This window comes from Chelonia mydas, chromosome 8, assembly GCF_015237465.2.
Source record: "Chelonia mydas isolate rCheMyd1 chromosome 8, rCheMyd1.pri.v2, whole genome shotgun sequence".
Lineage (NCBI taxonomy): Eukaryota > Metazoa > Chordata > Testudines > Cheloniidae > Chelonia > Chelonia mydas.
Genome location: NC_057854.1, coordinates 59,053,298 through 59,076,242, shown reverse-complemented (window position 1 = coordinate 59,076,242; position 22,945 = coordinate 59,053,298). Strand labels below are relative to the sequence as shown.

The window sequence follows — 22,945 nt, the reverse complement described above, 5'->3', positions numbered from 1 at the left end:
TATTGTAAACTACTTGTCCTTGACAGAAATGAAAATCATTCCTCATTCTTCCATCATGCACATGCTTAGCTAAATACAAATGGCAAGCTATCAGCAGCATTCATTGAAAACAGATATATGATGACGGAAAGAAACTTTATAATAGAGTGAATGAATCAAAGATTATTAGCAACATTAAAGAAAGATGGGAAAACATAACAGAACAATACAGAACTCTGGATTAGATTCTATGGTACTTATAGTCAGTACAAAAGAAGGAAATTTTAATTAGAATGCCTTTTTCCTTTCCAGTCAGCATGATTTAGTTATAGGTCCAATGCTATTTATATTTATTTGTGGGTCTGAGAATACATTTTTGGATATTTTGATGAAAATAAATGATTATCTGCTCATTAACTGCAAATTGTTCTGATCTGTCAAAATAAAAATCTAAGGGCCCAATTCTGCCACTCTCTACTCATGCAGAGTAGTACCTTATTCCTGGAGAATTACCATTTAGAATAGGTACCGTCCCCCATGCGTAGGAGTAGCAGAATCAGTCCACATATAATTTTAAAGTCTAATTTTGAATGAAGAAAATTTTATACAACTAGTCTGGTCCATATTGCATATAGTCCAAGATCCGTGCTCAAAACTCCCATTTATGTTAATGAGGATTGCAATGAAGTGCTGCGTTGAGCAAATCAATACAGTAATTGCACTTTAGAATAGAAGAATTTATTCCTAAGTGGCCTAGTGAACAAGAGAACCAACTGCTACCATCCTGTGTGGAGCATAGATACCCCCATCACTCCACTGGTTCTGCTCCACTGGAAGGTGAGGTCAGAAGGCAGGGTCACATCATACTTCTTGGGGCACATTTTAGGGCACTGTGAACCCATATGGAAATAGGAAGGAGGCAGTCCCTGGTTCTCAATTGGGTTTGCATGTCTACCTGGCCCTAAGGGCATGGCTACACTTGCAGATGTAGAGCGTTGAGAGTTAAACCAGCCCTTGGAGACCGCAGCAGGGAAAGCGCTGCAGTGCGTTCACACTGTCAGCTTCAAGCGCACTGGCGTGGCCACATTTGTGGCACTTGCAGCGGCACTGGGAGCAGTGCATTAAGGGCAGCTATCCCACAGAGCACCTCTTCCCATTCTGGCACTGTGGCTTGTGGGAAGGTCCTGTCCCAATGCCCCGTGATGCATTGCTTCACATCCCAGCAATCCCTGTGCTTCTGTCCACATTTGGCGCCATCTTTCAACAGTTCTTGTACTGCTCTGTCTTCCCTTTCGGTCTGTGGGAATGGATCCTGAACTGCTGAGGAATTTGCTGATGGGTCTCACCAGCATGTCACGAATTGCAGTCGAGTTACTCCTTAAGCTACAAACTGACAGTGAGAAGTCCGATCATGATGTTGAGTCGCATAACGCACATGACACGAGATTGCTTGTGGCATTTATGGACATGCTCATCACAGTGGAACACTGCTTTTCGGCTTGGGAAACAAGCACTAAGTGGTGGGATCACATCGTCACGCAAGTCTGGGATGAAGAGCAGTGGCTGCAGAACTTTCGGATGAGAAAAGCTATTTTCATGGGACTGTGTGCAGAGCTCGCCCCCACCCTGATTCGCAAGGACACGAGATTGAGAGCTGCCCTACTGGTGGAGAAGGAGGTGGCTATTGCAAAATGGAAGCTGGAAACTCCAGACAGCTACCGATCGGTGGCTAGCCAGTTTAGAGTGGGAAAGTCAAATCGTGTTGATGCAAGTTTGCAGGGCCATTAGTTGCATCCTGCTCAGAAGAACCGTGACTCTCGGTAACGTGTGTGACATTGTGGCTGGCTTTGCACAAATGGGTTTCCCTAACTGCGGAGGGGCGATAGATGGAATGTATATTCCAATTCTGGCACCAGCCCATCTAGCCTCCAAGTACATAAATTGGAAGGGGTATTTCTCTATAGTTCTCCAGGCGCTTGTGGATCACTGTGGGCATTTCATTGACATTGACGCAGGCTGATCCAGAAAGGTGCATGAAGCATGCATCTTTCGGAACACAGGCCAGTTCAGGAAGCTGCAAGCCAGGACTTTCCCAGACCAGAAGATCACCATAGGGGCCTGTTCAGGAAGATCACAGTAGGGACCTGTTCAGGAAGCTGCAAGCCGGGACTTCCCAGACCAGAAGATCACCATAGGGGAAGTCAAAATGCCCACTGTGATCCTTGGAGACCCTGCTTACCCTTTAATGCCATGGCTCATGAAATCCTACAAAGGGAGTCTTGACAGCAGCAAGGAGCGGTTCAACAACAGGCTGAGTCAGTGCAGAATGACTGTGGAGAGTGCTTTTGGTTGTTTAAAGGGCTGCTGGCCCTGTCTGTATGAGAAGCTGGACCTGGCCGATGACAACATCCCCACAGTTATATCCACGTGCTGTACCCTCCATTACATTTGTGAAGGGAACGGTGAAAGATTCATTCAGGCATGGACCTTGGAGGTTCAATACCTGGAGGCAATTTGAGTGCTCCCTTTCTAAAAGGGCCAGTAACGTTAAAATGTATGAGCTTGTGAAGATCTGTATTGATGAGTAGCACTCAGGTTACACAATTATCTAATTAGTTCAAAATGCTAGGCTAATAAATTGTATAGGGTAAGTCATGGTCCAATTCACAATTAATTAACAAATCACTGATCAAAAGAAACATTAGGAAATACAATGGTCAAATTTGGTATCAAATGGACAATGAACATAACTTTAAACATGACCAACACTACCCACTTCACTTCCTCCTTTCCCTCCCCAGTTGTACCTAGCTATAATGCCTTATTTAAATGTTAGTGATATGTTCTTTTTTCCATGAATTACAAACACTCAACCAAACTCATTCCTGCCTTAAACTATATTCAGTCCCCATTTTGCCCATTCATGTTAAGAGCTAGCCTTGGAGTTAATAATTGTAAATGCAGTTGTATGTATCTTTTTCCAGTAGAAAGCAACAAGTAGTTTTAAAAAGTAATTATAGTTTCAGTGATATGGTGGATTTCATGATTTTGCTTCTACATGACCTTAACATTAATTTGATTTTTTTTTTTACTTAAAAGTAACAATAATATCAACAAAATGTTTAACTAGGTTTTAGGATAAAAGCTAGCTTTACAAATTCCCAAAAGGGAAATTCATTTCAGATATACCTTTAAAAACTATTTTATTTAATACCAGGAAAGCAACCCAATGAAATCTATGACTGATGCAGAGATTTAGGATTATTCACTTTTGACAGTTTCAAAGGGCTTTAAATGATTCTAGGTTTAGAACATAAATATAGAATCCTTGTTCTCTTTATACTCATAAAGTGGATTGATTGTAGTCTCATCTTATAAATGGACACATTTATTTATAAATCCATTCAGGCAGTCTTGAATTGAAGAAACCTCATTTTTTTCTTTTTTGTAACCCTAAGATCAATTCTAACTTTAAAACAATTACAAGAACTAAACAAAGTAGCATCTACTGTTTTTAATGCATTGGTATTTGGAGTGCTAGGTGCTTATTTCAGCATTTCCCGCTATGTCCTTTGACATTTACATCTCAGAACCTTATCCATAAATTTAGGTCTCTTTTAAGGTTAACTCTAATCTTTTGATAGTACTGATGGTAGTTGCTGTGTGTGCACTAGCAAGAGAAGGCAATAAAACATCATGTCAAAATGACCTAGGTATCCTTTTGTGTTTTAGACCGTGCACCACTAACTATCAAATAGCAGATGGCTTGAAAGGTAAGAGAGCTGTAATAGGTCTCAAGGTAGTATACAGCAATTAAAATGAGTGACCAAGGTCAAACAGCCATTGTTAAATTCCTTTGACATTGTTTATGCTAGCTCATTAAGAAGCATTTCTCGAACTGATAAATTTGAGGGAAAACATTGAGAAAAATGTTAAAAATTCCTTAATCTATGGTATATGCACTTCTATAACATCCAGCTTTTAACTCTGAAGCACTCATTTCAAAATCCATTTTCCTACAATATACAGGTCAAAATATTCAATGCTAAAGAGAAATCTGGTTAATTTTAGGCCCAATTCTCCAGTCCATACTCAGATCAAGCTCCCACTGCCTGAGTAAGAAGTGCAGGAGTAAAACACTGCACACTCACTCCCCGCCCCCCTTGTTCACAGCTAAAGAATTGTTGTTTTTTATGACTAATCTAAACCACTGAGTTACATCAGGTTTCACACTCAAAACCTTGAATCTCACATTATTTTAATACAAAACCCCAAACTGGGCCCCAGATCCACTGAATGGTTCTCAAACATTAGTGAACTTGGTCTGACTTTGTGTTTCTCTCAATATTTTTCCATTAATATTCATGAAACTTTGTAGAATTTATAGTTGTCTAGTTTTTTGCTACTGAATACTAAGTAAGGGGGGAGAAATCATCTGGGGGAAAATCTAGAGGGACAGAAGCTTGGAGAAAGAAAATCAAGTCAGAACAACTACAAGAAAGGGAAATGAGAGACAATACAGCAAGAGAAGTTGGAAAATGAGAGAACCAGAAAAGAACATTCAAGTTACAAAATATTCATTTGCTGAATTTAATACTTGGAGCAGAAAACATTTGTTTTTTATTGTATTTTTAAAAAATCATGAGAACATATTTGGCAAAGGAGACAATTTTGCTCAAATTTGTACAATTCTCCCCACAAATACAAATGCTGAAAATACAGTTTTTAGAGAGTTTCTTGGTCACTCTTCTTTCCCAACCCCACCTTTCGTTTTGTACAGTCTGTGGGAAAGATCTATGGTATTTCTTATATTCCCATAACATAGAGGCCCCACCGTGTTAGACAAGCGCATCGTAAAATAGATTCCCTGTCCCAAATAGCTAAAAAGTCTAAATAGGCAAGTTAGATAAATAGCAGCATATGAGGACGGGAGCTAGGAATAGAACTCTGAGAGAGCTCATTCCCTTACAGAATCAGACTCTAGGCTCTCAATCTAGCAAAGTAAATGCTTAAATCCATCTCTATTCATCAACGCACTTGTGTACATGCTTGGACTCAAACATACTCTTATGTGCTTAGCTGGATGCTTTGTTGAACTTGGGCCTTGATCAAAAACTGCTGACTGTTTCATTTCTCTGGGGCTATACCCACGGTTACATTGTCGTGTCTTACCAGTTTGAATACAGTTTTCCTTAGAAACAAAGAAATAATACATATAAGAAAAAATGATTCTCTAGCAAATGGCAATGTTGGTTAAAGAATACATTATAAGCATCTGCTTAATAAAGTGAATGAGTGGATGTATTATTTTTCTTGCTTAATAAAACTTTTTTTTTGAAGATTACTACCCTGCTCCCTTTTCAAGTGACTATCGTTTATTCCATGATTTCACAGCTAAAGGAGGTGGGGGTTTTATGACTGATCTGAAGTCCCGGTTCACATGCATATAGGGTTAAATAGACCACAATGTCTATTGCCAATGGACAGGCTTGTATTGACTTCATCAGGCTTTAGATCAGGCCCAAAATGTGGAGTCAAGAAGAAATATTCCCCATTTCTCTGCAGCAGGGAAGCTTTTATTTTATTTTATACTTTTCCTGCTGGAAAACAGAGTAAGGTCACAAAGATCAACCATTGTGATAATCTATGTGTATCACATATGATAGATATCTAGCAATTTCAGTGGGAAGGCACTGGCAGGCCTTAAATCCTTCCCACCTTAAGTTTCTAAGGAAATTATTCAGCTGAAGCAATCCCAAAAAAGCCTCTGATCTGAGTTAGTGCAGAGGTCAACATAGATACTCAGCTGAATATACAAATGCATCTCATGGTTTTACACCTGGCTACACTGGAGCACTCGAGGGAGTAAGGGTCCTCAGGACTATCAGTTTGAAAATGTGACGCTATACTGTATATCTATTGTTTGTGAAAAAGAAAACATTCAATTAATGGTCTCAAAAAGCATCGAGTTATTTTTCTTCTCTTGTTTTCAGCTATAAGTGTTGACCAAAGAGGAAAACAAACCTGTGTGTTTATCAGTCGGGAGGAAGGAACCAGAAGTCAAGTTGGGCCCAGAGGCAGTGTTTGAATCCAGATACAGATCATGTTTACTCTAAGATTATGAATTAGCCTTTCCAAATCAGAGCTAAATTCTGGGTGGGGATTTAACACCTCTGAAATCTTGAGAGATTTTGTCTCCAAATGATCCCAGAGATTTTCAGTAATCTTACATGTGGAAGATTTCACATGATTTGCTTTGGACTTGAGATTTCCAATACATGGTGTCAAAAGCTATTCTCATGACATTCAAACTAGAGCCAAAGAGTAGGTCTCCGTATGGTTTTGTACCTGATATACAACCAGATTTATAGGGGAAGGTTCAGCTCCAGTGATTCAAACCCAAACTTCAGCATTTAAAATAGTTTGGAACTGAAGTTTAGATTTTGGCCCATTGGTAATGGAAGATACCAAAAGGATCTGAAGGAACGTTAAAGAGAGACAGTGTAGCAAAACAAGCAAATTTTTCTCTATGCTACATATCTTGTTAAGCAAAGTACATTCTATATAACTGCAGGTATTCTGATTAGTAAGGCAGTCAATGATAGTTTTGTCTGAAGACTGATGGCATAATATACTATACAGCCTTGCTTAATATACGACCATCTGTTGGCATGCCTTCTGCACTGTTTAATCTTCTCTCATCCCTACCCAATATTTCTGTCTCTCCCTCATCTTGTACTTCTTAAAAAGTTCTCTGATTTTGCTAGAATATGTATCTTTTCCAAGACCCTTGTGATAATTAGCAGGCATCTTCTCTTCATTTAGATGTGTAAAAATCAACGTTGCTTTTAGTTCTGATTACAACCTGTTTCAGTGACACACAGATTAGCAATGACTCTGCATGTGCTGATCCTGGATTCCCAGCTGGTGTTGATTTCAACAGCAAGGAAAGAATCCAACCTGGAGGCAATCAAAGATCTCATTTTATCTCGTCATAGAGTATAGACAGCATTCATGACTCCGACAATTTTCATTTTCACCTGGCTACCTATTGTTTAAAAATTATAAAACCAACCAAAGAGGGTTAAGAGAAAGAGATAAATCTAAAACTATTTTAAATAATAAAATTGTGTATGAAGTATATCTCCCAATTTGCTTCTCTGATCTAATTTATATAAAAAGTAATCCGCAAAAACATTGCTTAGATAACAGACACTGTACTTCTACAACACAAAAGACACAAGAGGGAAATATGTTTGCAGGCTTGATCAGTTCTTTTGAAAATAAATGTAATCCTTCTCAAATCACACAATTTAAATTTAAGTATACTACTAATAATCCCCACTAAACACATAAGTGTAATGATATGGAGATATGTGGCAATAGAAAATCATCAAACAATTTTTGGGAACCTCCTACTACGTACCAACCTCTTTCCACTTGTTCGGTCGCTACCTCAATCTTCCATATCTTTGGCTTCAATTTTAGAAAAAAACAGAAGGAATATAGATAATCCAGGAATATCTTGAGATTAATATTCAGGAAAATGAGATACTGATTATAGGAAGTTTTTATTATGTTTCTTTGGTTAATTTCAATGACATCTGTAGCAGAAAATACAGCATATGTGCAGAATTAATCCAAATATTTTACTGCTGTTTCCTCTATTGTCAATGTGTCCCCTTCACCACATTTTTTATCATTACCTATAGCACATATTAAGAGGTTAAGGCCTTTAAATGTAATGTGAAGAAGTTTGGCACGATGTACATGACTTTGTTTTCAAGAACCTGCTTTGAATGTTCTGTTCATTGCTCTATGAAGGTAGCTTTTATTTTCCATTTGAAACGGGATCAAGAATTGCTACCATTACATATTCATTTCCCCTGCCGTGCCTTTTACTTATTCTAATTTCTAAAGACAGCTTAACAGCCATGCCCTTTGCAATTATTATGGAAGTGGCATCTCCTCTTTCTTTAACTGAATTATTTTCTGTTGCTGCATAATAATGCAATGTAAACTATTTCTCTTATATCTGACATTTGGTGCCAGTGAATGGTATGCAACCAAATTAACCAAATGCTATTTACAGTGGTCACAAAAACTTTCCAGTCATGCCTACTATATATTTAAATATTATACATTATAAGGTAATTATTATACATAATATAATATTTAAAACTTTGCTTTGGTATTTTCAGGATTCCCTATACTTCCCCTAAACCTTGTATAGAACATACTAGAAATACTAGTATAGGTCCCTTATCCACAAAGTCCTTTACACCATATGTTGTCCCACTAAACTCAGACTCAGTAGGATTACAGTAGGACAGTAGGATACCACCCAATAGTAAGGGAATTATAATCTGGCTCATTATTTTAGTCAGCTACTGAAGGCAACTGGCAATCTTCAAGTACAACCATTGCCGACTTAAACTAATACACATATACTCTTTCTCTATAAGTTATTTTATATTGATCAGTGACAAACTCTGACATGGATATAATACAACATATGCAATGGCACTACTGCATTACTGTTAACACTAAGTGTTTAAAAATAATTATACAGGAACCCCCTCAAAGTGGTAAGATTGGCTTAAATATCACAAGGTTTAAAATACTAATAAAGGAGAAATGGAACATGAGTTTTTGTAATGGTATATAGTATTTATACCTAGCTCTGCTGATGTCAAGAGATAATACCTTGAAATTCAACATCCTGATTTTACAGGAATATTTTATATCAGGGTCTGAGGATGATTCTGAGAAAGAATTGATATCGCCAGCAATAGTAGAGGACTTGAGAATATTTGTAGTGAGATATATTTTGTGTGTTATAGTAAAAATATTTTTGTTCCTGTGCATTCCACAGTTAATTAAAAATGATTTGTAAATAATTTCAAGTTTATTTATTTCCTTAGTTAGCATGGAAGTGAAAAGTTGTTGTATGTTCCTGGGTACATTTTTCTATCCAAGGCAAATAAAGATAAGAGCCACAGGTGTGTTCAAATTACAGTCAAAATGACAATCATGGCCCAGCTGGTGACCTTCATAGAAGGGCATTCTGCTTGCATGCACGCAGAAGATACATCATGTAGCTTCTCTGCAATAGGTTAATGGTGGTTTTCATTTTGCTCTCTGTCATTTTCAGTTTGTAATTAGCGAGAGAACCAGGAGTTATAGTGTGCTTCTAAGACTACTTTTTTAACATTAAGATGAATTAAGTTTTGCCAACAAAACTTTTCTATATATAAGACAGAACATGGATCTCTGGTCATATTAAATTAACCTAAATACTTACAACATGTGATGCAGTCTCATGGCTCTAGATGAGTTAAAGATGCAACAATGTCACTAATTTCCCTAGTGACCTAGTGTTAAACAGTTTGAGAAGGGTAACCTAACTACCTATCACATTCCAAGGCCATCTGCCTTGCTTATCTTCTGTTTGTCTACATCAGGGGTCGGCAACCTATGGAACGCATGCCAAAGACGGCACACAAGCCGAATTTTAATGGCACGCTGCTGCCTGCCGGGTCCCAGCCGCTGGCCCCGCTCAGCCCACTGCCAAACCCAGGCCGGGACCCCGGCATGCAGCAGCTTGCCATTAAAAATCCTGCCTGCCCCGGCCCACTCTTCTCCGCACCCCCTCCCGGGCGAAGAAGCTTGGTCCTGCCGGCTGCTGCTGCAGAGCAGGCAAACTCCCCCCACCCCCACCTCTTCCCCCAGCATGCTGGGTTCCTGCCCCTCCTCCTCTCCCTGCCGCTGATCAGCTGATGGCCCTTACGCGGGAGGGGGACAAGCAGAGCCACAGCGCGCTCACTGCTCCAGGGAGGAGGCGGAGAAGAGGTGGGGACGGGGCCTTGGGGAAGGGGGGTGGAATCAGGGCATATCCCCTCCAGCCTGCTGCTGTGAGCCACTCTGGGCAGGGGACTGGGAGCACCCCCACAACCCCAGTCCACACCCCAGCCCTCTGTCCTGAGCCCTACACTCTCCACACACACTCCAGCCCCCTGCCCTGAGCCCTGCACCCCGCCTCACACACCCCAGCCCTCTGCCCTGAGCCCTGCACCCCCCCCCACACACACACCTCAGCCTCCTGCCCTGACCCTTGCACCTCCCCACACACATACCCAGCCCCCTCACTACCCATGTCCTGACTCTTGCACCCACCCCCACCCTGAGCACCAAACAGGAGCTCCTGCACCCCCCCACCCTCCCCACATTCCCATCTGCACCCCTCACACCAAATGGGAGCTACCCAGGTAAGCACTCCACACCCAAACCTCTTGCCCCAACCCTGAGCCCCCTCCCTCATTCTAGCTCCTGGCCAGACTCTGCACCCCAACCCCCAGCCTGCTCCTTCACCCCCAGCCCTGTGCTTCGTGCACTCCCACCCTCAGCTCAGTGCAGAGAGAGAGGAAGAGAATGGACTAGAACCAGGGAGAAGGTAGGTACCCACTCTATGTGGGCAGGACCGGGATCCCAGACTGGCACCGGGCTGAGCGGGACCGGCAGCTAGAACCAGGAGCCAGCGGACTGAACCCCAGACCGGCAGCGGGTTGAGTGGCAGCGGGCTCAGCCCACTGCCAGTCTGGGGTCCCAGCCGCCAGCCCCCCTCAGCCCACTGCCAGTCTGGGGTCCTGGCCGCCGGCCCCGCTCAGCCTGCTGCCGGCCTAGGTGAACAGAACCCCAGGCTGGCAGTGGGCTGAGCGGGCCGGCGGTGTAAGATCAGCATTTTAATTTAATTTTAAATGAAGCTTCTTAAACACTTTGAAAACCTTGTTTACTTTACATACGACAATAGTGTAGTTATATAATATATAGACTTATATAGAGAGACCTTCTAAAAAACGCTAAAATGTATTACTGGCATGTGAAACCTTAAAGTGAATAAATGAAGACTCGGCACACCACTTCTGAAAGGTTGCTGACCCCTGGTCTACATACTCATGCATAGCTCTCTGCTGTTACAGCCCAGAAGAAGAGTTTCAATTAGTTGTTTTCTAATTCACTCAGAACAGTTCAGTCAAGATTTCTTTAGCCTTGACAGAATAAAATAAAATCATCCTTACTTTTTGTGCCATTTCTAAATACTTTTCAATGTCCCAATTACACAAAAAGTCACTGATGTGAAAACTCAAGAAAAATACAATTAATACGTAAGCAGATGAATATATATCTGTAATCTTTCACAATATGCACACATATGTTGTCTACCAAGTATTAGACTTCAAAATGCTGATCCCTCAACAAAATGTTGATTCAATATGATTAGGACCCTACCAATTTCACAATCCATTTTGGTCAATTTCATGGTCATGGGATTTTAAAAAATCATAAATGTCATCATTTCAGCCATTTCAATCTGAAATGTCATGGTGTTGTAATTGTAGGGGTCCTGACACAAAAAAGGAGTTATGTGTGGGAGAGGGGGTTGTTACCCTTACTTCTGCACTGCTGCTCCTGGTGGCAGCGCTGGGTAGCTGGAAAGTGGTGGCTGCTGGCTGGGAGCCTAGCTCTGAAGGTAGAGCCGCTGCCAGCAGCAGCGCAGAAGTAAGGATGGCATGGTATGGTATTGCCACCCTTAGTTCTGCGCTGCTGCCTGTACAGCTGGGCCGTCAGTCAGCGGCTGCCACTTTCTAGCTGCCCAGCTCTGAAGGCAGCAGTGCAGAAGTAAGGGTGGCATGGTATAGTATTCCCACCCTTACTTCTGTGCTCCTGCTGGCGGGGCACCTCCTTCAGAGCTGTAGCTTTCCAGCCACCCAGCTCTGAAGGCAGCGCAGAAGTAAGGATGGCCATACCATGACCCCTCTGCAACTCCCTTTTGGGTCAGGACCCCCAATTTGAGAAACGCTGGTCTCCCCTGTGAAATCTGTATAATATAAGGAAAGCACACAAAAGACCAGATTTCACGGTCCGTGACACGTTTTTCACGTCTATGAATTTGGTAGGTCCCTAAATATGATCTTCAGAAAATGTTGAATGTTTCCTTTGTTTTGATAGTTTTTTTTTAAAAACTGAGGAACTGGGCCAGATCCTCAGCTAGAATAAATTAATGTAACTCCACTGATTTCAGTAGAACTATGCTTATGTACACCAGATGATGAACTGGCAAAACCTTCACCTACTTCTAGAAAGTTACTTCAGCCAAACCTTTTCTTAAGATTCTAAAATGTTCATCATATTAATCCCCTTCCACCTGCCTCCTATTTCTGGAACTGGGCAAATTCCATCATCAGAAGAGGTGTCAGAAATCCCTTGTAAGTTTTGCAGCTCTATTTTGCAGTCAAGAGGTTTAGATGGGGTTCAAGCAGGATCAAGTTCTTAATCACAATATCAGTTACTGGATTATTCTGCAAATACTTTTTTTTAAAAAAACAAAATACACTAGGTGTTTATATTTGAGAAATAGCTACTAAATATCAGCAGTGACTACTTTTGATATTTTCACATTCTTCAGGACACTTAGTCATGATTTACTCCACTGTCACAGTGAAATCCTGATGCCTGAATCTGTCAATTTAAGTTCATAAAGGCTACATTGCCATGTCAAGAATAAATTATGTAACTTCCAGTCAGTAGAAGTTTATTAAAATTTAGTAATGTCAAATTATGATGGCAAGACAAATTGATGCAAGATCATGAGACTATCTTACAGTTTCAAAATGTGGGGAAAAGCTATTTCAGTGCAATCCCATGATGTCACATTACTAATATCAAGACAACGGCAAAAAGATTTCAATTTACATCAATGAAGCAAATGGTACAGTGTCAAAACATAAAAGTAAAGCCCTGTCACTTCAAGCAAGTGGGGACCATATTGTTATGACAAGTTGGTAACACAAGAAATTCACCTAAAGTATATGATCACCTTAATTTCATCCTGGCAAAGTAACGTTACAAAGAGACTATAAGGACCTCAGGACAACTTCACAGTCACTGTTTCCTGTATCCATGCCACCAGAACATGGAAATAAAATTTCTATTCAGAGACTGTTGTCCAAACAACATTTTCTATTTTTTTTTTTTTTACTGAGTAGATGGTGGTCTGTGCACCTTCTTTACACCCTTTCAAACACAAGATAAATTGCAAAAGTTAAGTAAACAAACAAAGGAACCAGCATTTATTTTCTTACACTTTGCAAAATTGAAACAAAGATAACAGCCAAAGGAAAGACAATGAAAATATCTGGTTCTTAGGAAGTCATTACTTATGTATTTTGGAAAGGTCTGCAACTATTAATTAGTGTAATCCATGGATCAAATGACTCCTACAGTTTCAGAAAGCCTCCTTATTTCTGACCATCTTTGTGAAATCAAATCTTCCTCCAAGAGACCAATCCCAAAATCTAAACATATCAAAATATTTGGAAAAGACTCTTCCAAAGGCTATCATGTTGCAACTCTTTTTGTAAGCTGGGACAGATGTCCAGAGCAGGTACTACTAGGGAATGGATAGGATGATCAGATACAATGGATTGGGAAAGGTTTTAAAGGAGGCAAATTTTAAAAGGAGCAGAAAGAGTTGGGGGGGGGGGGAAGCAGGGCTGTTATGACTCGTATGGCAAGGAGTAAACTCTTTGCCTCAGCCTTCATTTGAGGTGGGGGGTAGTGATGTCCCAACACTGGGTTTGCTGGGGAGAAGGATGGGTAAATGGGAGGGATGCAAGGAGGCCCCCAGGGATACATAAATGATTATGGAATTACGCGCACTGTACAATTTTATCTGCCAGGTACTCACTGACACTTAGGGGTAAACTTGCAGCCTAATTAAACCACATCCGTGGTCTCTGGTCCTTCTTCCGGCATACCTATACAATACCTGTTGCAGAATAAGGAGAGAAGGATTGTCTTGGGGAGAAAACATGATTCCATGGTAATTCTGGCACAGGAGGATGCTCCCAAAACTCTTTTGTCCATAAGGAAAAGTTTTGCACCAAAGTCAATTTTCACCACCCAACATGCAATAGAGTCTGAGTCCTAGATATGTTTCATGAAATTCTGATGTCAAGAAAACAAGCAAAATGAACTGGAAAAAATATTACCAGTTTCACGCAGAACTATCTATAATCAAATTGTAGGTAGACACTGCATGGGAACATACATTTATATCACTAATGTAAAGCCTATGGAATATCCTGACAGATACAGATGTTTCCCTGTACCGATGTAAACGGGTGTTCTGAAATGCCAATGTTTAAAGATAAAAGTTGGTATATTGACAAACTCCTTTAGTAAAATTGTTTCCAGAATGAAAATACCAACAATTCTGTCATTTTTAGAGACTAAATAAGAATGAATGCCACGGTATGTAATTCACATCAATGTTAAATCTTCATATGTCTTTAGGCTCATGTGGATTTCGTTACCGACTCACAATTCCCAGGATTCAGATGTGCTTGCAGGGATAATAACGATTTTGTAGACCAAAGCTAAAGGAATATACACTGGTTTTGGTGTTTCTGTTTTTCAAGAAAAGAAAAAAAAGGTCTTGTTTTGGGGGTTTTTTTACATTTGAAGATGAATTTATTGACTATAGTAACTAAGTTGCACAAGTCATTACAAGTAAAACCTACAACAACAGTGAAGACAGCAAGGCCTGCGTGCTACACTATTACCTCAATACAAAGGAATATATTGTGAAAATAATGGTGTGTGTGTATTTATCTGTATGTGAGCACGTGAATGCACACCTACACTCTCCGAACCCCCCACCCCTGTACACAGGTTGTTTGTGTGCATGCACATGTGCATACAAATAAATAAAATCTGAGAATGGGTTTCCCTTTCCCTGTTAGTTAGGTTGCATGAGGATGTAGTCTGAAAGAGGCTGGGGAAAGAGACAATGAACTTGTGTTCTCAGAGATGGTGCTGCCTACCTGTATCATGACGTTGTGAAGGCCAAGACTATAACAGGGTTAAAAAAAGAACTAGGTAAGTTCATGGAGGATAGGTCGATCAGTGGCTATTACCCAGGACTGGCAGGGATGGTGTCCCTAGCCTCTGTTTGCCAGAAGCTGGGAATGGGTGATAGGGGATGGATCACTTAATGATTACCTGTTCTGCTCATTCCCTCTGGGGCACCTGGCATTGGCCACTATCGGAAGACAGGATACTGGGCTAGATGGACCTTTGGTCTGACCCAGAACGGACGTTCTTATGTTTCTATCTCTAAGTGAGGGAGCCCCTGCAGTGTGAGGGCTCTGGTATATTAGTTCAATGGTGTACAGCACTCAGAAGATATAAAGGGCTGTGTAAATACTATCTTTATTCTATATAGTTAAATGTTATGAATTGAAGGAATGATTTGACAGTTAATCTAATGCAGCCTAAGATAAAAAGTTCAGTACAAGTATTAATGATGCTCATGAAACAGACAGGTAAATATAGCATTACCAGATTCATTGCGCTAGCTGTCTATTTTAGTATGATTTTACATGCATCTCCAAAGATACCATTCATTGCAATGATTGCAGGAAGTCCAACCAAACAGTCCATAAAACATTCTGCACATCATTTTGCTGAAGAGTTAAGAGATGTCATGAAACACAAAACCAGCAATTCCACTGTATCATCAGCAGCTGAGCTTTTCTATGCAGATTGGCACGATACTGATGATATGAGAGCCCACCGAATGTATTACTGCTGCTACGAAACAAAATAGGAATCTATCTTCAAGTCAGGAATCTCTGTTCCTCATGGGATTAATTTTCTCAAGAATAAAACATTACATAATCCTTCACAAAGCTGTAAAAACAATCAAAAATGTACTAGCTGTCTTGTGACAAAACACATTCAGTCCAAGAGACATTTTACTTTGTTGTTGTTGTCGACATTTTCAGAATAATGGCTCTGTATTCCAAATGACTCATCTCTCTCTCTCTCTTAGGGCTTACCTTGGCATCTAAACAATTCCTGGGTAAATTAGCTCTGCACAGTGATCTTCATGGTTATCCAAGCCTCCTGTTGTGGGGCCCTCCTATTGTGGAGGCCATAGGTGCTGGGCAAAGCTGAGAGGACAGGGCTGTGATACCCTTATTTTGTGGGTTTCTGAATTAATCTAATTTTAATTTTCATGTGTGCATTTTCCTGATTGATCTTGGTATGATAAGCTGTCATCTTCTGTATTAACAATAGAAATTAGCTCTTATGGGTGCTGCTTCCTATGTGAGTTAGGCGGCAAGATAATGAAATTCACACTGCAGAGCAATGTACATGAAGTAGACTGAAATCATATACTTTATTATTTTACTTTACTACTTAATAAGTTGCAATGCTGCAGCTGAGGATTGAAATCCATAACCTAGAGCTGAAGACCTGTTTAAGCCATAGTACATAGACTCCTAGAAACAACTGGCCCAAACTCTATTCTCAGTTATACGAGTAATAGAAGATCAATGGAGTTACTTCATATTCACACTGGTTGTAGCAGATAGCTACTTTGACCCCAAGTCTTACCATAAACAAATATCCAATCGGATTAGTTGATACTGATAACCAATAAGCTATGGTGTAATATACACAGCAGAGCCAAAATATTTGAAAATGTGATTTCAACCCTCATCTGCAGCACAGTACATTAATTATGAAGTTTCAATGAAACGTCAGCCTCTTTGACCTAACTGCATTGTTTTTCCAACAAGCAAATGTTCACTTATCTTGTACTCCTTCTTCCTTCCCAAAAGAAATCAAAACACCTTTTTCCCCCCAGTATATCCTTTTAAATTGATTTTACAACGAAGCTTCGGACTCATCCAAGACATATAGTTTTTGAACATCAACCAACCATCTGGCCTAGCCTTTCACTTCTGATATTAATTAACCACTCTTTGTTTATTATTATTTCCCTATTTTTAGAGTTTTTAAAAATGGAAGATTCAAAATGTATCAATGTATATACATAAAACATTTAAAGATACACGATAATACAATTCTATCATAGTAAATTTCCTGACATTTAAATTCTACAAGAAAGAAAATGCCCTAACCTCACTGGGCTTTTACTTAAAGAGTGGAACAGATAGCAGGCACGTCTTGGAGGATAATGAACATAATGGAAATATATATATATATAATTGATTTACTGATAGTACAGTTTTCCTGCTGTGATAACAATCCTTACTATGGCTTTCTTTGTTATGTGTTAAATGTGATTTGCCTTGTTATTTTGTATGCACACATTACATAATCAGATGGGTTGGAAACACAACCTCAGAACCAAATATTTCCACTCTTTGGGAGGATTTGAAATCTGGGTCTGAATTTTATTGCTTGGGCCTCTGTCTAGTATAATTCCATGGGCTACATCCGTAATAGGTAAATGGAGAGTTACACACCCAAATTCCTGTTAAGATCAACGGGAGTGATAGTTGTAGCTACCTGCAGATTGCAAAGAATGTCTGCTTCAGAATAGAAGATCCTGAATTCCTCAGCACCAGAGGTTGAACAGCACCATGAAGATTAAAAGTCTATCAACAGAGTCCTAGTTAAGCATAACTACTGTGGAGGGTCATTGAACATTCTCTCAGGTAGCTAGACCCTAGCCCACTGAGGGGATGTCGACACCACAATTAAACATCTTCGGCTGGCCAGTGTCAGGTGATTTGGACTCAAGAGGTTAAGGCTGTAAAATTGCAGAGCAGACATTCAGACATGGACTGGAGGGGGAAGGGCCTGCAAGGTGGGAGGAACGAGTACCCAGACTCCAGCCTGAACCTGAATGTCTACACCTCAATTTTAAAGCCCTGTAGTCTGAGCTCCACGGGCCAGAGTCAGATAACAAGGGCCAGTCATGGATGTTTAATTACACTTTAGAAATAATCTGAAAATTTTACAGATTGGAACAGAGATCTTGAAGTGTAGCTAGGACTGGGTATGGAGCCAATGCAGTACTAGTAAGAGTGAAATGTACTCTTATCAGTCTGTCCTACTAACAGATGAGTCTCTGAAGTTTTATTCAACTCTGGCATGTGTGTGACCTTCACATTCAGATCCAGAATTGTGCAGTCTTCTAGTCTGGAAGTGAAAAAAATACCCCACAAAATATTGTGGCTATGTCTGAGTACAAGATTCAAGCGTGTGGCCTCCTGGAACAGGCAGATGGAAAGAGGAATTTCTGGTCAGTGCTGGTATTTGTGTGACTAGGAGCTGTGAAGCAGCTGAGATATCCTTGACAATCAGAGATCAGTTGCTTTCAGTAAAGGGTGAGGATGCATCTTTGCCCAGGTCATATAATTCAGATGCACTGACAGGAAAGACCAACACTAAGGCTGCTTCAGGGATCTGAGTGCAGTCTTCTCACTAGGACCGCACACAACGGTTATGTGATCAGTGACAGATTATTGAATTATCAGTTACAATAAATGTGGCAAATTCTGTATGAATTTTGTTTTGCCTGTAGGTCATTTTTAACAACTCCAAGGCATGGGGGCACTGTATTTATCACTAGCTATTTAGCCATTAGAACTGAGTGTGACATCCTTATGTTCATCCTTTTTACAAGACTATGATAAATTTTATACAAAGTATGCCTTCTAAAGTATCATTTGAAAACTCACTTTGTGGTCATTATTGTCCTGGTAAAATATGTGTGACAACATTTTATGTAAAGTTATAAGAATCTATTCTATGACTTTACTGAGATATGCTCCAAGTCTAGAAAAGCAGGCACAAATCAGTTCCTCAGAGACAAAAGCCAGACCGATACCTCAGCCAGGCGTCAACAAAATCAAATGTACTATCACCTGGTTAAGGGGCCATTCTTTGGCAAGAAGAAGGGTGTGAGTGAGAAATGTATATCTTGGCAATGGAACAGCTAGCTGTTCCCATGTAAACAGAATGGCCGTAACCTAAGGCCCAGCTGGAGATAATTCTCAAATAGGAGAAAAGGATATAAAAATGAGGTACAGAGGCTCCAAATCACTTCTCTTCCCTCATCTTTACTCATGGCATCAATGACCTTTGAAAGACAAAGGAAGTACCACTGAACTGGGGGAGGGGCCCTGGCTGAAGGAATCTAGTCAGACTGCTTTAAGCATGTAGTGAGAGAAACCTTTATGCTTTAAACTAACTTAGCTTGTTAAGTTAGGTGCTAGTTTGCATTCTACCTTTAATTTCTTTGTAACCAGTTCTGACTTTTATGCCTCATTACTTGTAATCACTTAAAATCTATCTTTCTGTAGTTAATAAATTTGTTTTATTGTTTTACCTACGCCAGTGGGTTTGGACTGAAGTGTTTGGAAACACCATTTGAGATAACAGTGTTTGTGCACTTCATTTCCAATTAATGAAATGACAAACTTTCTATGAGCTTAGTCCAGAAGGGAAGAGCTGGACAGTACTAGATGCACATTTCTGGGGACAAGTCTGGGACTAGGAATTTCACTCTGCAATATAATTCAGGAATGGCTGGCTAGAAGCACTGATATAACTCAGCTGGGAATAATTTACATGCTAGAGGCTGCGTGTGAACAACGCTAGGAGTGGTTGCACTCACAGCAAAGCAGTGTAAAAGGCACCATTGATTGGAGAAATGGAGGGACACAGCTGTTCAGCAATCCAGATTATACCCTGGAAAATGTCACACTGGGTGAATATTTGATAGTTCCATTTGGTGGCAGTTCCATAAAAGGATGATTCAGGTCAAACTGAATCCCAAAATTGTAAATTGTTGAATGGAAACAATCAATTTTGAGTTGAATGAACCACACAACATTTTAAAAGGGCCAGAAGAGAAGAGCACACTGGTTAGGGTACTCTCCCAACCTGTGGGATACTCAGGTTCAATTTTCCCCTTTATTGATGTGGGCCAGGACTTGAATTTGGATCTTCAACATTCCAGGTGAGTGCCCTGGCCACCAGACTCTCTCTCTCTTTCTGGCCCAAAGACTATTCAAATATTTTATACAAAGTGGAACAGCTTTAACAGAAGAGAGTAAGAGATGCTACCTAAGAATACCTTATAGTCCACTGGTTTGGGTACTCAACTGAATGTCCCCACTCCAATTAATATTTAAATTATTGATACAAAGTGCAATAGCTTCAATAGGAGAGATCGAGGGATACTTATCCTAGAATACCCTATAACCCAGTGGCTAGGACCCTCTCCTGAGGTGTTGGAGACCCAAGTTTAAATGCTTGCTCCACAGCAGGCAAAGAAGGAACTTGAAGGCCGATCTCACACACTTAGGAAAGTGCCCTAACTTCAGGGCTAAAAGTTACAAATTAAGCACCTCCTCCTCTGGCCATTTTGTGAAACTAGCCTGATTTTTTTTTTAAATGAATGTATTCAACAAATGTGTCAAATTCACAGATAGCTTCAGGTTGATCAAACCTGCATTTTTCATCCAATCAGCTATTTGTGTGGGGTGAAATGTTCATTTCAATTGGCCATGGCAATGAACACACAAAGAGCTGCCCATACCCTTTCCCAAAATGACTCTGATGATATACCTACACCATGTTCAGTAATTTATTGGTGGCATGTCTGTGAACAGTGATAAGTAATAGAAAAATGGAACTAAATTAATGAACTTGGTAGATATGAAATATTGCTGTACAGTGTTTAATAGCACAACTTGGGGAGCAGTTGTGTTCCCCAAACCCTGTGCCTATGTCCTGGCATAGAGGTAATTAAACAAGCTGGATAGGGATCAGTCTACATCCACTGGGACTAGAAAACACATGGGTAGAGCTAAGTAAATAATGGATTTTTTGATACACTGGCAATTTTGGGGAAAAAAATGGTTTTGCATCTAATTGAAAATGAAGTTTTTCAAAATTTTTAGAAAAAACAATAGTTTAGAGTCCGATGAAATATTTTGTTCCACCCAAAATAAAATGTTTCATTTTGATTTAGAGAATTGTTAATGTATTTGAAACACAAAGTTGGTTTGAACCAAAACAATTAAATGTTTAATCTAAAAAATGTAAAAAAACCCACATTTTTCCCCCATACAATTTGATGAAAATGACACGATTCCACGGACTGTCTCGATGTCACTGTACTTGCTCTTTTCACTGAAAAAAAAGTTTCATGTAAAAAATTTTGCCCAGCTCTACACACAAGCGATGCAATTATTCTGTGTGAATGTGACAAAGAAAAAATATTTTAAATCTGATCCCAGCTATAACATTACATCACTCCTAATATACTGGCACTGGTAGATCAAGACAAGGCCTGACATAAGCAGTCCTCACCAAACTGGGGAACAGAGAAAACATTTTGACCTTGAGCTTGCAGACACACAGATGTGCTCACTTTACCCACAGAGTAGCTTCATTGACTTCAATGGGACTATCCACTGTGCATAAAGTTAAGCATGTTGTCAGGGTTCCTTCCCCACTCTGAACTCTGGGTGCCACCAAGTGATTTAGACAAAGAATCAGGGAAAGGAGCACTTGGAGTTCCCGTTCCCCCAAAATATCCCCCCCCAAACCCTTACACCCCCTTTCCTGGGGAGGCTTGAGAATAATATCCTAACCAATTGGTTACAAAGTGAACACAGACCCAAATCCCTTGATGTTTGGACACTGAAAAAAAAAAATCAATCCGTTCTTAAAAGAAGAATTTTATTTAAAAAAAAAAAGAAAAAAGGTAAAAATCCCCTCTGTAAAATCAGGTCAGGAGATAACTTTACAGGGTAACAAAAGATGCAGAAAACACAGAGGAACCCCCTCTAGCCTTAGTTTCAAAGTTACAACAAAACAGCGATAAACCTCCCTCCAGCAAAGGGAAAATTCACAAGTTGAGAAAAGAAAGATAAACTAATATGCCTTGCCTGGCTGTACTTACAATTTCTGTAATATGAGAGACTGGTTTAGAATGGTTTGGAGGACATGGATTGATGTCCAGTCCCTCTTAGTCCCAAGAGCGAACAAACACAGAAACAAAGAACCCAAAACAAAGCCTCTCCCTCCCACCCCCAGATTTGAAAGTATCTTTTGTCCCCATTGGTCAGGTGCCAACCAGGTTATTTAAGCTTCTTAACCCCTTTCAGGTAAGGAGGAATTTTTGGCCACCCTTATGGTTATGACACGTGCTTAATTATTTGCAAGTCTGCGCTGACCAATCACACTACCTACCAACAAATAAAGAATACAGTATACCTGAATTCAACATAGTTCATGAATAATCCATTGGGTGATGTGTTCCTATTAAATATTTTTTTAAAAAATAATTGCAACCAAAAAGAGATATGTACAGAAAAATATAGAGAACATAAAAAGGAGAAATTCAGTGAATAATTGCTCTTTACAAACAGTTAATATAGATGCAGAATCAAGTAGACAGCTGATCAGGTAATTGAATGTCTGAATACATCTCTAATAATAGTTATTTTGAATAGAAAGCAGCCTTTAAAATCTATTGCACACATTCTTTTTTAGATTAGTCATCAGTTCGGAAAAAAATGTAGCAGAAGCCTTCTACATGTAGTCAGTTCTATTTGTTCATAAGACAGCATAAGGTCATAGACCTCATTTTTATTGCCATCAATGGTAATTTTCTTAGTGGTGTATTGCCTACCAACAGCAAGGTCAGTGGAGCCACAGCTCACTTGTTTACTATCCTCTGGAAAATGTGATCCACTGAACGCAACAATGTAACAATAGCAAGCAAACTGCCAGCATTTACATCAGATCGGGGAAGGGGAGGAATCACTTCACCACCTACTATTGTTCAAGGGTATCTTAATTCAGATGAAATATTCCATTACTGTAATTTGTATCCATTTTATTATGTTACCACGTATACTTTATCAAATAGACATATATATCACATAAAGATTAGGGCAATCCTTATTTGCTTGTGAAAAATATGAATATCATATTCAAAAGTTCAGCTATATAAGAACTTAGGACTCATACATTTCTTTTTTGCTAAATTTCTTTCTCCATAAATCAACCTTTAGGCAATGCAGTTCCTGTAAATAACAATTACCAATAACTCAGAAAACAAATT

At 39.8% G+C, this 22,945-nt stretch overlaps 1 long non-coding RNA gene across 1 annotated transcript in view; it reads right to left on the bottom strand.

The window, feature by feature from the left end:
- The window catches only part of LOC122466799, a 433,007-nt gene that overhangs the window by 315,415 nt on the left and 94,647 nt on the right, over window positions 1-22,945 (bottom strand). The gene's annotated exons all lie outside the window — the stretch shown is intronic.